Source organism: Bubalus bubalis, chromosome 22 (genome assembly GCF_019923935.1).
Source record: "Bubalus bubalis isolate 160015118507 breed Murrah chromosome 22, NDDB_SH_1, whole genome shotgun sequence".
Lineage (NCBI taxonomy): Eukaryota > Metazoa > Chordata > Mammalia > Artiodactyla > Bovidae > Bubalus > Bubalus bubalis.
This window is the reverse complement of record NC_059178.1, coordinates 27,217,345-27,234,820: the sequence shown is the minus strand read 5'-3', so window position 1 is coordinate 27,234,820 and position 17,476 is coordinate 27,217,345. Positions and strand designations below refer to the sequence as shown.

At 40.4% G+C, this 17,476-nt stretch overlaps 1 protein-coding gene across 6 annotated transcripts in view; it reads right to left on the bottom strand.

Annotated features, from left to right (window-relative positions):
- GREB1L (GREB1 like retinoic acid receptor coactivator) overlaps positions 1 to 17,476 on the bottom strand; it is a 246,922-nt gene that overhangs the window by 187,925 nt on the left and 41,521 nt on the right. The window contains exon 2 of one of the 6 annotated variants that reach the window (XM_044934471.2): positions 265 to 536. The exons of the other annotated variants lie outside the window; for them this stretch is intronic. The gene's annotated coding sequence lies outside the window, so the exon portion shown is untranslated. The remainder of the gene's footprint in view (positions 1 to 264; positions 537 to 17,476) is intronic. 6 annotated transcript variants of the gene reach the window in all.

The window sequence follows — 17,476 nt, the reverse complement described above, 5'->3', positions numbered from 1 at the left end:
GCACTAGTTATTTCTCCCACTTCACAGTTCACTCCAAGATTAGCTGATTCATAAGTTCAGCATGTTGTTTAACACAAAGCCATCATGTTCATAGTATCTTCGGGAAACATGGTTCCTCTCTGCTTCTCTCCATTAGTAGTATAAAACAATAAAAAAGAATAAAAATACAAGCTTTCTCTGACCCTGCACGCATTCACCCAACACACACTGCATACCAGGTAGTACCCCACGTCCTCAGGAACATGAAAGAGAAAAAGCACTTACTCCGTAATGGTGAAATCAACACGTGTTCAGCAGGGAAATGCCCCAGGTGTCCCTTACATGGGCTGACAGTGAGTCAGAGAACGCTTCACCACAGAGGTAACACGGAGCTGAATGAAGTCAGGCTTTCCTCAGGCAAATGCGTCCGTGAGATCAGGGGCAGGGGGAGCATTCCAGGCCAGCCGAGGGGACAGTACGTACAAAGTCACTGAGATGTGAGAACGCCTGGGTTTCAGGAACAAAGGGGCAAGTTCTCAGTGCAGCTCGGGCACAGCCTGGGCAGGTGGGAGAGGAGATGAAACAGCCAGATTACAACGTGCAATCACCTGGCTGAAGAATATGACAGAATGTTGGCCTAGGAATCATTTTTAGTGAATGGTATCAGTGGAATGATAAAGAAAACTCCTTCAGAGAATGACTTGCTTGCCTGGAAAAACATTAGGCAAGCAGCAGGACAAGTATTGCTCGCTATGAAGTTAGGGAGTTTGTGTTGGACATGTACACATTGCTGTATTTAAAATAGATAACAAACAAGGACCTATTATAGCATAGGGAACTCTGCTCAATGTTACGTCGCAACCCAGATGGGAGGAGAGTCTGGGGGAGAACTGATACATGTACACGTATGTCTTGAGTCCCTTCGCTGTTCACCTGAAACCAGCATAATATTGTGAATTGGCTATACCTCAGTACAAAATAAAAAGCTTTCTTAAAAATGGAAAAAAAATTTTTTTAAATAAATGAATTGTATCAATCAAAAAAAGAGAAGTCTCTTTACCTAGATGACAGAAACTAATACCACTTATACAGGTCTGCTAAGCCTTGCACACTTTGAGCCTACAATAAAGGTTCACCATAAATTTGAGATGTCCTGTTTTAAAAGAGCTGAGTTTGGGGAGTTTGAGGGGGAAATAATATCTAAACAATGATTTAGAAAGAGAAATGGAGCCACCTGCCCAGTAGTTAGGGATTAGATAAGTATTTATATAAGATGTAATTTTTTTTAAAGTAATAACATTCACATTAGAGTATTGTGATATCAAGATAAAACAAACTTAGTGGTTTTAATACCAAAAGATGAATCATCCATTTCATACAAAATAAGAGCAACTTATCTGAAATACACCCATTTGAATGCAGAGTTCCAAAGACTGGTGAGGAGAGATAAGAAAGCCTTCCTCAGCGATCAATGCAAAGAAACAGAGGGAAACAACAGAATGGGAAAGACTAGAGATCTCTTCAAGAAAATTAGAGATACCAAGGGAACATTTCATGCAAGGATGGGCACAATAAAGGACAGAAACAGTATGGACACAACAGAAGCAGAAAAGATTAAGAAGAGGCAGCAAGAACACACAGAAGAACTATACAAAAAAGATCTTCATGACGCAGATTGTCCACCTAGAGCCAGACATCCTGGAATTTGAAGTCAAGTGAACCTCAGGAGGCAAAGCTAGTGGAGGTGATGGAATTCCAGATGAGCTATTTCAAATCCTAAAAGATGATGCTGTGAAAGTGCTGCACTCAATATACCAGCATATGTGGAAAACTCAGCAGTGACCACAGGACTGGAAAAGGTCAGTTTTCATTCCAATCCCAAAGAAAGGCAATGCCAAAGAATGCTCAAACTACCGCACAACTGCACTCATCTCACACACTAGCAAAGTAATGCTCAAAATTCTCCAAGACAGGCTTCAACAGTACATGAACCGTGAACTTCCAGATGTTCAAGCTGGATTTAGAAAAGGCAGAGGAACCAGAAATCAAATTGCCAACATCTGCTGGATCACTGAAAAAATGAGAGAGTTCCAGAAAAATGTCTACTTTTGCTTTATTGACTATACCAAAGCCGTTGACTGTGTGGATCACAACAAACTGGAAAATTCTTCAAGAGATAGGAATACCAGACCACCTGACCTGCCTCCTGAAAAATCTGTATGCAGGTCAAGAAGTAACAGTTAGAAATGGACATGGAACAACAGACTGGTTCCAAATTGGGAAAGGAATATGTCAAGGCTGTATATTGTCACCCTGCTTATTTAACTTCTATGCAGAGTACATCATGAGAAATGCTGGACTCGATGAAGCACAAGCTGGAATCAAGATTGCCAGGAGAAATATCAATAACCTCAGATATACAGATGACACCACCCTTATGGCAGAAAGTGAAGAAGAACTAAAGAGCCTCTTAATGAAAGTGAAAGAGGAGAGTGAAAAAGTTGGCTTAAAACTCAACATTCAGAAAACTATGATCATGACATCTGGTCTCATCACTTCATAGCATAGATGGGGAAACAATGGAAACAGTGACAGACTTTATTTTGGGGGGCTCCAAAATCACTGCAGATGGTGACTGCAGCCATGAAATTAAAAGACACTTGCTCCTTGGAAGAAAAGCTATGACCAATCTAGACAGCATGTTAAAAAGCAGAGACATTACTTTGCCAGCAAAGGTCTGTCTAGACAAAGCTATGGTTTTTCCAGTGGTCATGCATGGATGTGAGAGTTGGACTATAAAGAAAGTTGAGTGCCGAAGAACGGATGCTTTTGAACTGTGGTGTTGGAGAAGATCTTGAGAGTCCCTTGGACAGCAAGGAGAGCAAACCAGTCAATCCTAAAGGAAATCAGTCCTGAGTATTCATTGAAGGACAGACGCTGAAGCTGAAACTCCAATATTTTGGCTACCTGTTACAAAGAACTGACTCATTGGAAAAGACCCTGATGCTGCTGGGAAAGATTCTAGGCAGGAAGAGAAGGGAACGACAGAGGATGAGATGGTTGGACAGCATCACCGACTCAATGGATATGACTCTGAGCAAGCTCCAGAAGTTGGTGAAGGACAGGGAAGCCTCGTATGCTGCAGTCCATGGGGTCACAAAGAGTTGGACACGACTGAGTGACTGAACTTAACTGACTGACTGATCTGAAAAATAAAGGTTGAAAGCTTACTTTATCCTTGGAATATGGTATGACCACTAGATTTTATGGAAGCCTCCTTACTCTCTTTTTTGGCTATACCTGGAAGGTAATTAAAAGGATCTATTTGGCAGCTGAATGTAGAAGGAGGATAGGAAACCGGGTGTTCATGCTATTATATTTTTTAACAGAAATACTCCAAGGCCACGGAGAAGGCAATGGCAACCCACTCCAGTACTCTTGCCTGGAAAATCCCATGGACGGAGGAGCCTGGTAGGCTACAGTCCATGGGGTCGCTAAGAGTCGGACACAACTGAGCGACTTCCCTTTCACTTTTCACTTTCATGCATTGGAGAAGGAAATGGCAACCCACTCCAGGGTTCTTGCCTGGAGAATCCCAGGGATGGAGGAGCCTGGTGGGCTGCCGTCTATGGGGTCACACAGGGTCGGACACGACTGAGGCGACTTAGCAGCAGCAGCAGCAGCACTCCAAGGCCAAAGCTCACTTTTGTTGTTGTTGTTTAGCCGCTAAGTCATGTCTGATTCTTTGTGACCCCATGGACTATAGCCAGCCTGGCTTCTCTATCCATGGGATTTCCCAGGCAAGAATACTGGAGTGGGTTGCCATTTCCTTCTCCAGGGGATCTTTCCAACCCAGGGATCGAACACGCGTCTCCTGCTTGGAAGGTGGATTCTTCACCACTGAACCACCAGGGAAGCCTAAAGTCCACTTTACCTTCTCTATTTCCCAAAAGCCAAGTAGCAACACAGCATTTGTCCAACCACAAAGACAGGGCTGGAGGTCACTAGAAGCTGTTATAACCTTTCTCAGTCCTCATAGCCAGTGAGCTATTGGTTATGAATAAGTAGTTCGGATGGAGCCCTTTGTTGCATTTGCCCCAAACACTCTGCATCTTCAGCAGGGAAACCTTTTTGCTGTCATAATTCTGGAAGCAATTACTAGCAACCCAGAATGGAACCTGTTGCTATGGTAATGGCATACCACCAGCAACTATCACCCATGGTCAAATACATATATACCATGTAATGAAAAATATGTACACCATCTAATGAATCCGCCTGCAGTGCAGGAGACCCTGGTTTGATTCCTGGGTCAGGAAGATCTGCTGGAGAAGGGATAGGCTACCAGCTCCAGTATTCTTGGGCTTTGCTTGTGGCTCAGCTGGTAAAGAATCCACCTGCAATGTGTGAGACCTGGGTTTAATCCCTGGGTTGGGAAAATCCCCTGGAGAAGGGAAAGGCTACCCACTCCAGTATTCTGGCTTGGAGAATTCCACGGTCTGTATAGTCCATGGGGTCTCAAAGAGTTGGACATGACTGATCAACTTTAACTTTCTAGTTTAATTACCTAGATAAAGAAGTTAAAAAAAAAAACAACAGGTTATCACAGAAACTGTATTTTTCTCATTCAGATAAACAGACTGTTCCCCATCCTACACAAAATCAAGGGCAAGATTGAATGCAAAGTAAACTGGAATCAACTGGCACAAAATTATTACTTAAGCCAGTGTCAGCAAAATGGTAGTTTACATTCCATACAAACAGGTATGTATATTGAGGATAGGACTAAAAAGCATATTTTACTGAAGCTCCCCTCTGGTGAATCTTCACCATCGTATACTCCAGGGAACCTGAAAGAAAGAGGTGACTGTTAGCATTTCCTTACAGTAAGTCAGAGTCCCCTCCATGCATTGGGCAGCTCCATCTGTAATTCGCAATCTTCATCTTCCCATCCTCAGGCCTCAGAGAGTGAGCAAGAAAGAGAAAGAAAAGTGATGACCTTACAAAATTTATGCCACTTCTTTCAATCCCTCAGTCAAGAAGAAGTCACCATAAACTAAGTCTGTACAGAATAACAGGGTGACCGATATGCTCAGTGACAAGAGGAGTCATATCTAAAATCAGAACAAGCTGCTTAAACTGGGGGCTGTCCCCATATTTCTTGCCAGCTATGGCCTTGGAAATGCAAGGAAGAAGACTGGGAAGAAAGGTTCCAACATCCAGGGTCCCTGGAAAGAAGAAAGCATAACAGGAGATGTGGGAGAGCGTGCCTTGTGTTTCAAAAGTGCGTCTGTCTTTCTGGTCTGTCTCAGACTTGCTCTTCTCTGCTACCACATGGCCCCTCAACCTCCTCATTGCACCAGTTTTAGGACACACACAGTGTACGGGTATGTAGATGTGTTTTAATGAAAGGGGATAGTTACCATGACTATCACTGCTGTTAAAGTAACTTTCCTAATTTCAAAATGGGAATAGTAGTATCTACCTCACATGGGTTGCTATGAGGAATAATTTAAAGGAAATGACTTTATAAGCTGTAAAGCATTGTTATCAAATTTTATTTCCGAGTATAACAGTGCCTTGCAACAGACATTTATCATTTCCTTATTGGCAATGTATTTTATCAACCTCCCAAAGTATATATTACAAAGTTAAATAAAACATTTCTGTATCCCCTTGCTATCTTTCACTATTAAAAAAGAACTACATGAGGGACTTCCATGGTGGTCCAGTGGTTAAGAATCTACTTTCCAATGGAAGGGACGTGGTTTCAATTCCTGGTCAGGGAACTAAGATTCCACATGTCTCATGGCTAAAGACCCAGAATATAAACAACAGAAGCAATATTGTAACAGATTCAATAAAGACTTTAAAAACGGTCCACATCAAAAAAACTTTTCTTTAAAGACAGGTAGAATGTCACCCAGAGAATGCCAGAAAAATAGAAGAGAGCTGTTTTCCTTAAATATAACTTTCCACATTTCTTTGGAGTTTGAAAAGTATAGGTTATATAAAAGGAGTATTTTTAGCTCAGCTCTCAAAAATCTCCTAGATGTATGCTCAGAGACAAACTATGAAAACAACAATATTTAATTAATATGAAATGTAGCCTTTTCATTTTTAGTTACTATTGATAAACAAGAAATAACCCTGTTAGCATTCTTCAAAGCTGAGCTCACCACCATTCATTAATACGCAGTGCAAACTGGTCAGCTCAGAGGAGTGGTACTTGGTCCAAAATCAGCAACCTGGTTGCAGCCCTGCAGGGGTACAGACACGTTCACTGCAGAAATGAGGGACCGTAAAACTTTGCTCCACAGACAGACACACACCTATTTTCCCCAAGTAGAATAAAATGTTTCTCTGGATAGACTTCTTGTTTATCTGGGGGGGGGGGGGGGGGGGAATCCTCATAGTCTGTTTTCATCTGTGTGTGCGTTTTAGTTGGTCAGTCACATCCGACTCTTTGCGACCCCATGGACTGCACCCCGCCAGGCTCCCCTGTCCATGGGATTCTCCATGCAAGAATAATGGAGTGGGTAGCCAGTCCCTTCTGCAGGGGATCTTCTCCACCCATGCATCAAACCCAGGTCTCCTGAATTGCAGGCAGATTCCTTACCATCTGAGTTTTCAGCTCACACCATCCAAAATGTCTTATGCACAACAAATAAACAAAAAACAAAACAACAACAACAAAGGCAATAATATTACACTGACTTTAAATAACTTAAAATAAATTTTTAATTTATTATATTCAGGTAGGTTTAAATTTATTTTGATATTCTTTTCCTCTTACCACAGCAAGCCTGCTATAATCTTAGCAGGAGGACTCTTTCTCCTCTTCATCAGATTAGCACCTCTACTCAAAGGAAAAGATGGTAATTTTAACTCTCATGCTTGGTTTAGAAATATATTCAAGGGTAGTGTTTCTCTTGTTAAAGGTAGGAGTAAATCCAAAGATATTTGGCTGCCACACGAAACAAATGTATTGGGTCTGTTTTTTAAATTACAATTTATTTTTAGTAACATGTAAAAAAAATAGATAACTTCAAAGCAGCACAGGTGACAGGGTTGAATCTGAATGTCTGATAATAAACAATTACAAATTTTCAAGTCATGTATTAGGGAATATGTATTTCAAATAGCAATGAACACTGTACTCCATTTTTTAAAAATATTCATTTTATTATCTGGCTGCGCTGGACCTTAGTTGCGGCATGTGGGATCTAGTTCCCTGACCAGGATTGTACCCAGGCCCTCTGTATTGGGAGTACAGAGTCTTAGCCACTGGACCACCAGGCAAGTCCCTGTATTCCATTTTAATTAAAGAAAACTTCCTCCTAGGAGTTACTTTTACTGAGTACCAATAGTGCAGTGGAGTGTGAAGCTCTTTAGAACAACATGTGCAAGTTCTTATTCTAAGTTCTGCTGTTGGGAAAAAAATACCATCCATGACTAATTACACACTCTATTCTATTTCTTAAGCAAACAAATAAAAAACTCAAACTCCAAAAACATTTCACAAAATTAATCTTTTAGAGGGTAAACTCATTTGGAAAGCCACAGCACTAGCCGGACTTAACATCAGTTCAGTTCAGTTCAGTTCAGTTGCTCAGGCATGTCTGACTCTGCAACGCCATGGACTGCAGCACCCCAGACTTCCCTGTCCCTCTCTGTCTCCCAGAGTTTGCTCAAACTCATGTCCATCGAGTCAGTGATGCCATCCAACCATCTCATCCTCTGTGGTCCCCTTCTCCTCCTGCCTTCAATCTTTCCCAGCATCAGGGTCTTTTCCAATGAATCAGTTCTTCAAATCAGATGGCCAAAGTACTGGAGCTTCAGCTTCAGCATCAGTCCTTCCAATGAATATTCAGGACTGATTTCCTTTAGGATTGATTGGTTTGATCTCTTCAACACAGCTTACATTATACTTAACATAGCCTAGATGAAATTCTTTATCCTATGCAATGGAGAGACTATAGAACTACATGACTACAATTAGATTTACAGGGCTTCCCTGGTGGCTCAGTGGTAAAGAATCCTCCTGCCAATGCAGGAGACACAGGTTCAATCCCTGGTCCAGAAAGATCCCCCGTGCCACGGAGCAACTAAGCCCTTGCACCACAACTACTGAGCTTGTGCTCTGGAGCCTGGGAGCTGCAAATACTGAAGCCCACATGCCCTACAGCCTGGGCTCTGCAACAAGAGAAGCCACTGCAATGAGAAGCCCGCGCACCGCAACTAGAGAGCAGCAACCTCCACTCGCCACAGCTGGAGAAGGCCTTTACAGCAGCAAAGACCCAGCACGGCCATAAATAAATAAATTAAATTCATAAATATTTTTTAAAAGGATTAGATTTATAGAATGCCACCTAAAAACTGGAATTGAGAGTCTCTGGCCTAGTGTTATCACCCACCCTAGGTTCAATCTACTTCACAGAGTTATTTTGCTTCTACCATGACTATAACGCTCAGTACTGTCTCTCGCTAAACCACTTCATCTCTCCTGTGTGTGTGCTCAGTCACTCAGTTGTGTCGGACTCCTTGCGACCCCATGGATTGTAGCCCGCCAGGCTCCTCTGTCCGTGGAATTTTCCAGGAAAGAATACTGGAGTGGGTTGCCAGTTCCTACTCCGGTTCATCTCTCCTATACAAGGCCAAATTTCTAAAAATTTAGACAAAAGACAGTTGAAGGGCTAAAAAGAGTGGCTAATGCGCTATCTGGTATCCAAGGACACTGATAATCCTCAAGTTCATGGCTGAAAATGCTAAGTGAGATTTGCCAAAACCTCTCTATAAAGACATTCATTTAAGAACCTAAGAATCTAGGTTCTGGGTTACACACTCCAACCATCTGACAATCACGCCATTCATCTGACGTGACCTTGGGGCAAGTTACTCAATCTTTTTTAGAGCCTGTTTCCTCATCTGAAAAATGAGGTTAATAGTGCTACTGCACAGGATTCTTGTAAAGATGAAACGAGATAGCCTAGGTAAAGAGCTTAGTACTATATTTAGTACATAATGGTACTTAGTAAATAATTCTGCTACTGTTCCGTCTTCACTTCTGCAGCATCAGGTTTGAGTAGGTATTTATTGTTTGTCTTTTGCTTAAACTCTCATGACTTAGGTCTTCAGAGTCTCGCTGTGTTTCATTTTACCACTAAAATCAATCTTAAATATGAAAGCTATTTCCAAAGATACCATTTCAATTGTATTACAAACTCCCCCTTCCTTTTCAAATCTTTTCATTCTACAGAAGAAGAAGAGACTCAAAACATCAGCATCTTTTCTTACCCCTGAGCTTTCATTATAGTCAAACAGATCTCCTAATGGACTCCATGGACAGGTGATCCAAGCCCCTGTGTGGGCAGTCATGACAGCCCACCCTCTAATCCAGTGTTACTCAAAGTGTGGTACAGCAATTTGACTAAGTACTTTTAGTCTGTTGGATCTAATTTTTTTAAATGGAGGTTATATTTTGTATGTCTTTTTAACTTTCATTTTTCTCATTATTTATGCTTGTCACATTTTACAAAATTATTAGTCTACTTGAATTAAGAAACTGGTGCTTCACCACACACAGTTTGAGAAGCACTGCTTTAATGTACTGTCCTGTTTGATTAAATGCTATCTTCCGAGGTTCCTAGAGCAAACCGAGTCTCCTTTTCCCAATATGGAGGGTTCCAGGTAACCTGACCACTGGAGACAATACTAAGCTGTAAAGAATCCACTCTACCTGAGCGACTCATTGGAAAAGACCCTGAAGCTGGGAAAGACTGAGGGCAGGAGGGGAAGGGAGCAACAGAGGAAGAGACGGTTGGATGGCATCACCGATTCAACAGACACGAGTTTGAGCAAACTCCAAGAGATAGTGAAGGACAGGGAAGCCTGACATGCTGCAGTCCATGGGGTCTCAAAGAGTTGGACACAACTTAGCGACTGAACAACTACTTCAGGAGCAAACACAGTCATCTATTATATACCCGTGTTAGTTGTTTTGCCCACTGGAATCTAGCTAGATGACAACTTACTATGGCAAGGAATTTAATATAGGATTAATCCATTTGGGATCCCTTCTAGACCTTCACTAAGTTTTTTTTCACTCTCTTAATGAGATGATTCAGTTAGAAAAATATTTAAATAAGTGCTCCTACTGCATGAACCCTGAGGACAACATTATGAGGAAGGTCTAGCTGGTCTGTTTTTTTATCAATAGTGTAGAGTCATCAACATTATCTCCTTCTCTGTAAGGGGACTTTTACCAGTGCCTTCTACATGAATCATAAACCCCAGTCACCATATACAAAGCCAGGACAGGAAGCTTCTGTTGAAATTTTTTGATGATCAAGTACACAAAGATGGCCACCTATTTAAGTGGAAGTCTAAGTTCCTTCTATATTGAGTCAGAAGTTTAATTTAATAAGCATGTTCAAAGCATTATATGAGGAAGTGATGGTATACCAAGATTAACAATACACAAAGTCCTGACTCAAGGAGCTTACAACCTCGTTGAGGGATAATATAAATATGCAAATAACTGTCATACAAAGTGACACCTAGTAGGTGCTGTGTGAGATTTATAAAACTCTGTTTATATAGAAGTTCAAAGAAGACCATCACACATCTTTTTAAATGGAGGTTATATTTTGTATGTCTTTTTAAATTTCATTTTTCTCATTAGTTATACTTGTCATATTTTACAAAATTATTAGTCTATTCGAATGGAAAAGAAAGAAACTGGTGCTTCACCACACACAGTTTGAGAAGCTGGGAGGGTCTAGATAGGTTTTATGGTAGATGGTACATTTGAGAGAAACAAGAGGATGGATAAGGCATCAACAGTTCATAGGATGAGGCGGAGAATGAAGAAATGAACATGAGATTAGTTTTACACACACACACACACACACACACAAACTCATTTGCTTACTGCCCATAAACACCCTCCTCAAAGTCTATGGAAATTGTATTAAAAACTAGTCTGTCATTTGTAAAAGCTGTAAACTGTTAAGGAAATCCATTCTCTCATCATTGCATTATACTGTATTTTATGCTTGTTAACTCAAAAAAGTGAATGTAATAAATCACATTTCCAATGTCAGGAAAAGGACAGTGGCTCAAAGAGGAGTTCAGTTTCCATTTATACTACTAGCAAGATTCTTTAGCTATGAGATATTAACAAGGATGTCTTTAAGTTAATCAGAGGTGCAGAAGCCAAGAAGAGAACTTGTATCACCTAAGAATTCTCGAGACACTTGAGGAGGGGGCTGAACTGAGGAACAGACCAAGTTGGGTATTAAAGGGAGCAGACTTCCGGGAGGCTGGAGAGCATGTGGACATGGAGATCGCAATAAAGTAAACACACACCATCTCTACCTGACACTTCATCTCAGCAGACCCCCAGGGTCTCCTTATCTGTTAAGGAGATTCCTTATCTCCTGCCTGGCTCTAAGTCATGAGCATCCCAGTTACCAAGACCAGGAAATGGAATTTCTTAAGGATTAAAAAGATATGTTCCAACAGTTGTTTCTTTACTCTCCATTTCCCTGGAGCCTAGAAATGATTCTTCTTTTCCATTAAAGTTTTCTTAGTGAAAAATATTCTTTTTTGCTACATATTGTAAATATTCCTCTTATTTTCTATGTTTTAACCTATCAAACATCTGCCAATAAAGTTGGAAGAGCATGGACTTTGGAGAATCAGATAGATGCAGGTTTTTCTGGAGTACAGATCACACCTGAGACAGCAGTACATGGATGAAGGATGGGAGAATCAATCTAGATGCAAAAATGCCTGGAGTATAGTTGATTCTATTGTGGATTACTTATATTCGATTATTTACCCAGTGCTTGTTGGGCACACCACATGGATTCTCTCATTTAATCTTCACAACATCTTTAGACAAAAATACACTTACTAAATCCACTTTATATGAGAGGAAACTGAGAGAGAGAAAAACACACTTAATTGCTAACATTTATATGAATGCTAACATCTACATGAATGTTCACATGAACCTTTCTCCTTTTCTCTCAGGACTCAGGGCAATGATAACTTCATTGACTGGGAGAATAAGAAAGGCAGATTCCCAAGATGCCATTTCGGTGCCCAAAGCAAACACACAAAACAAGACCTTGAGACCTACAAATTCCGTGTAATCTCTATCAAAATTCCAACTGTTTTTTTTTTTTTTGAGGGGGGGGGCAGAAATTAACATGCTGATTCTAAAATTCACATAGAAATTCAAGGGATCAAAATTTGCCAAAACAATTTTCCAAAAGAGCAAAGTTGGAAGACTTACACTTCCAATTTCAAAACTGCAGTAAGCCAAAAGCTATAGTCATCAAGACTATGCTGTTGGCATAAAAATACACATACAAGTCAATGGAATACAACTGCGGATTCAGGAAAAAATCTTATCTTTATGGTCAGTTGATTTTTAAAAATATTTATTTGGCTGTACCAGGTCTTAGTTTCAGTACCTGGGATCTAGTTCCCTGACCAGAGATGGAACCCAGATCCCCTGCATTGGGAGAGCAGAGTCTTAGCCATGGAACCACCAGGGAAGCCCTCCATGGTCAGCTGATTTTTGATAAGGATGCCTAGATAATTCAATCAGGAGAGAAGAATCCTTTCAACAAATGGTGCTAAAACAGCTACATATCAACATACAAAGAATAACGCTTGACTTTATACTATACATAAAAATTAACTCCAAATGGATCATAGACCTAAAATGTGGGAGCTGAAACTACAGAACTCTTACAGGAAAACAAGGTGTAAATCTCTGAGACTTGGATTAGGCAACAGTTTCTTAGCCAGGACACCAAAAGCACAATGACAAAACAGGAAACAGACAAACTAGACATCATCAAATTAAAAACTCTTATGCTTCAAAGGACACTACTAACAAAATGAATGCTACAGCATGAGTGAATCTTGAAAACATAAAATGAAAATATGGAATGCCTAAAATAGGCAAATCTATAGTGATAGGAAGTAGATTAGTAGATTAGTGACTAGGACTGGGGGATTTGGGAGGAAATGGGGGTAACTGCTAATGGGCATGGGTTTCCTTTTGGGGGTTGATAAAAATTTCTAAAATGGATCGTGGTGATGGCTGCACAGCTCTGGATGTGCTAAAATCCACCGGACTGTACATTTTGAATGAGTGAATTTTATGACATGTGAATTATATCTCAATAAAGTTATTAAAAATAATAGGCCCTGAATCAACTAGAAGGTGAAAGGCTGATAGGCTCCCCACTAAGGGGAAGGAACTGGTGTGCTCCCTGCCCCTCATACTGAGTGTTCCTGGCCACTCAGGGTCTGAAAGGGGAGACAGAGAGAGAGAAAGAAGTAGCTGTCAATGAGGGAGCTAATTTTACAACTTGGACAATCTTTAAAAATTACCCTTTAGAGTGTTGGTGGGTCTTCCCCAGTGGCTCAGCAGTAAAGAATCCGCCTGCCAATGCAGGAGATGCAAGACTCGGGTTCAAGCCCTGGGTTGGGAAGATCCCCTGGAGAAGGGAATGGCAACCCACTCCAGCATTCTTGCCTGGAGAATCCCCATGGACAGAGGAGCCTGGTGGGCTACAGTCCATGGGGTCACAAAGGGTTGGACATGACTTAGCAAGTAAACAATGAGCACAAAGTGGTGGTGACAAGGTTTCAGGTGTCATGCCCTGGTTACAGGATACAGGGCAACGAAGTGAAAGCTGCAGACAGTACACGTTGTTTCTCAGGAGCCAACTTGACCTTGGGCTTCCTGAGCCCCCACCATCTAACTCATTCACTGAGCACAGCATCCTAGACAGATGGCTGCTTTCTATCTCTACAGACATAATTTATAGTTTCAACACAAACTAAACATAAAAATGAATCACATGTTTATGTATCACCCAGAAAAGTCAGAATGGATGTGTACCAAAATTTTATAAGTGGCCCATTTATAGATAATCAATTTATAGGTTATTTATAATATATAATATGATTATAAATTAATTTATAGATAATTAAACTTTAAAAAAATTTTTATGAAGTTTTAAACCAATTAACATCTATTGCCTATAAAGAAGGGTACTGGATTTCCTTTCCTCTTAAAAAAAGATATAAGGACTTCCCTGATGGTGCAGTGGATAAAAATTCGCCTGCCAATGTAGGGGACACAGGTTCAATCCCTGGTCCAGGAAGATTCCACATGCTGCAGGGCAACTAAGCTCATGTGCCACAACTATTGAGCCCTCTCGCCAAGAATCTGTGCTCCACAAGAGAAGCCACATCAGTGAGAAGCCCACGCACTGCAAGAAGAGTAGCCCCTGCGCACGGCAACTAGAGAAAGCCCGTGTGGAGCAACGAAGACCCAGCACATCCAAAAATAAATAGTAATTCAAAAACAATAAATAAAAAGGATATATGAGAATTTCACATAAATGACAGAGTATACTTCCATTTCTATCAAAGCTAAAAGCACAGCAAAGGCTTTTTAAAGACATGAAATCATCAGGACCAAAGAGAACAGAAGCAAAACAAACACAACAAAAGATTTAAACTGGAAAGCAAATGGATCAGCAAATGACCACACAGAATTGAGAAAGCTGAATCCCATGTTAAGTTTTAGAAACAACCAGTTTACACAGTAAACCACATACCTCCCCCAAAGGTACTGCAAGGTTGGGTTCCAGGTATGAGGATAAAGGTGAGGCTAGAAACAGGAGGATTAACTGAAATTCTTCCCTTGTGGCTCAGCTGGTAAAGAATCTGCCTGCAATGCGGGAGACCTGGGTTCAATCCCTGGGTTGGGAAGATCCCCTGGAGAAGGGAAAGGCTACCCACTGCAGTATTCTGGCCTGGAGAATTCCATGGAGAGTCCATGGGGTCACAAAGAGTCGGACACGACTGAATGACTTTCACTTCACTTCTTTTAAGAATCAGATAAGTCGCAGAGCCCTTCCCCAAGTCCAAGCAGGTAACTTTATCTCCTGTGTCTGTAGAAAGCTGGACAGCCACAGTTGTCCCGGGGGAAGTGGGGCAGGGGTGAGGGTGGGGGGTGGGGTGAGGGGAAAGCCGTACCAGTCTGCAAACAGGGGGATCAGATAAGCATTTTATATACTAATAACTGAGTCCACCCACTGCCAAACAGCTTTTCCAGCTCAGCTTCTAAACAAATGGTAACCCGTTTTTCACCATCAAGAGAGAAGGTCAGAAGATTTTTCTCTGAAGAAAAATCGAACCAGCCCAAGAGGAAAATCTTAACATACCAACACTAAGTACTCCTTAGTGAAATGGCCCACAGGTGGCAGGCCTCACCATGAGATCAGAGCTTCTTATCAGCTTTATGGGGCATTGCTCTTAAGTAAGACCAGACAACTAGGATCACCAGAAAGATGAGGAATATCTCAGACCCAAAAGATAGAGACCGAAACAAACAAATGAAAAGCAATCTGGAGAAAAAAGAGTCTCTAGAGGGAGAAAAAGGTGTTTAAACATGTATCATTAATATATTCTGAGACAGAAGAGAACACATGTCTAAATCAATAACAGGTAAATATAAAAATATATTTTACCCCATGAGTTGAAAACTTATGTCCATACAAAAAAATCTGCATATACATGTTTCTGACAGCTTTATTCATAATTCCCAAAACTGGAAACAATCAAGACTTCAAAGGGTGAACAGATAAACTGTGGTATATCCTTACAGTGGAATATCATTCACTGATAAAAAGAAACAAGTCATTAAGCTACAACAAGACACAGAGGAAATACAAACGTATATTGTTAAGTGAAAGAAGACAGCTTAAAATGGCTACATATTTATATGATTCCAACTATATTAACGTTCAGGAAAAGACAAAACTACAGAGACAGTGTAAAGATCAGTGGTTGCCAGGGGCTTGTGAGGAGGAAGAGTGACTAGGTGGAGGACAGGAAACTTTTAGGGCAATGAAACTCTTCCGTATGATACTGTAATGGTAGACACATGACATCAAATCTTTGTTAAAGCCCATAGAGGTGTACAGTACTAACAGTGAATCCTAATGTAAACTACGAACTTTAGTTCGTAATAAAGTATCGGTGTTCATTCATGAATAACTTTCATTCATCAAACAAATATACTATACTAATGCAAGATATTAAGAACAGGGGAACTTATGGGGGAGGCAGAACTAGAGTGGGCATCCAGGAGCCCTCTATACTTTCTGCTCCATTTTTCTGTAAACCTAAAATTGCTCTAGAAAACAAAGTTTATAGTTGTGTGTGTGTGTGTGTTTGGCTGCCCTGCACAGCATATAGGATTCTAGTTCCCCAACCAGGGATCAAACCTGTGCCCCCTGCATTGGAAGTGCAGAGTCTTACCAAGGGACCACCAGGGAAGTCCCTAGAAAACAAAGTTTATAAACTAAAATAAGGCAAAACAACAATGAAGATGAAGTACTCTTTAAAACACCTGCTAAATTAGCAATGAAACTGGTACTCTTACACTTCAAGGGGAACTATTATTGGAAGACTCCTCTTGGAAGTCATTATGAAAGTATAACTTTCAACTGAGCAATTTTACTCTTGGAAATCTACCGTAAGAAAAAAGCACCAAGTATGATGGGGAAAAATCCACAGTACCAAGTAAAAAAATGGATCTCATTTAAATTACCCAATAGGCAAATGGTTAAGTAAATTATGGTGTATCATTAGATGATATCAGGTGAAAGTGAAAGTGTTAGTCACTCAGTCGTGTCCGACTCTTTGTGACCCCATAGACTGTAGCCCACCAGGCTCCTCTGTCCATGGGATTCTCCAGGCAAGAATACTGGTGGGTTGCCATTTCCTCCTCCAGGGGATCTTCCCGACCCAGGTAGTGATTTTATTTTATAAAAATTACAATCATAACTATTTAGTAACATCATAGAAAATTTTTCATGAGAGAAATACTAATTTTAAAAGCAAGATACAAAATGATATATGCAATTATAATTATTAAAAAATTTCTGTAAAATGCTGTGTGAAGTTGGTGAGATTATAATTCCCCTTTTCCTCTATTTTTCAAACTTTCTAAAATGTTACATTTGACTTAAACAAGGAAAGGGTTTGAAGTGATAAGGCAAATTGCATTGTGGGAATTACTGTAATATAATATTGGATTTCATAATATCTCAATGATAGTTTCTTACCCTCTGGAAGACTTAAACCTTAAAGGCTTACATTTACAATAAGTTTTTGAGGGAAGAATTAGAGAAATATGGAGTTAGTTGTAGATCATTGACTTTATAGGACATGTGTTCGTTGTATGGGAACTATTACTATTACAAAGTGACTATCAGGATATTCTAATGTTCATTAATTTCAAATTTCCAAAAGTCTTGAATTAACTTAAAAAAAATCATTAGTCTTGGCACTAAGACAATTTGAATTTACAATACATAACTGATCAATTTCTGGTCTGAGGGTGACATACACATCTTTTTTTTTATGACTTCTGACTGCCATTCTATTCATT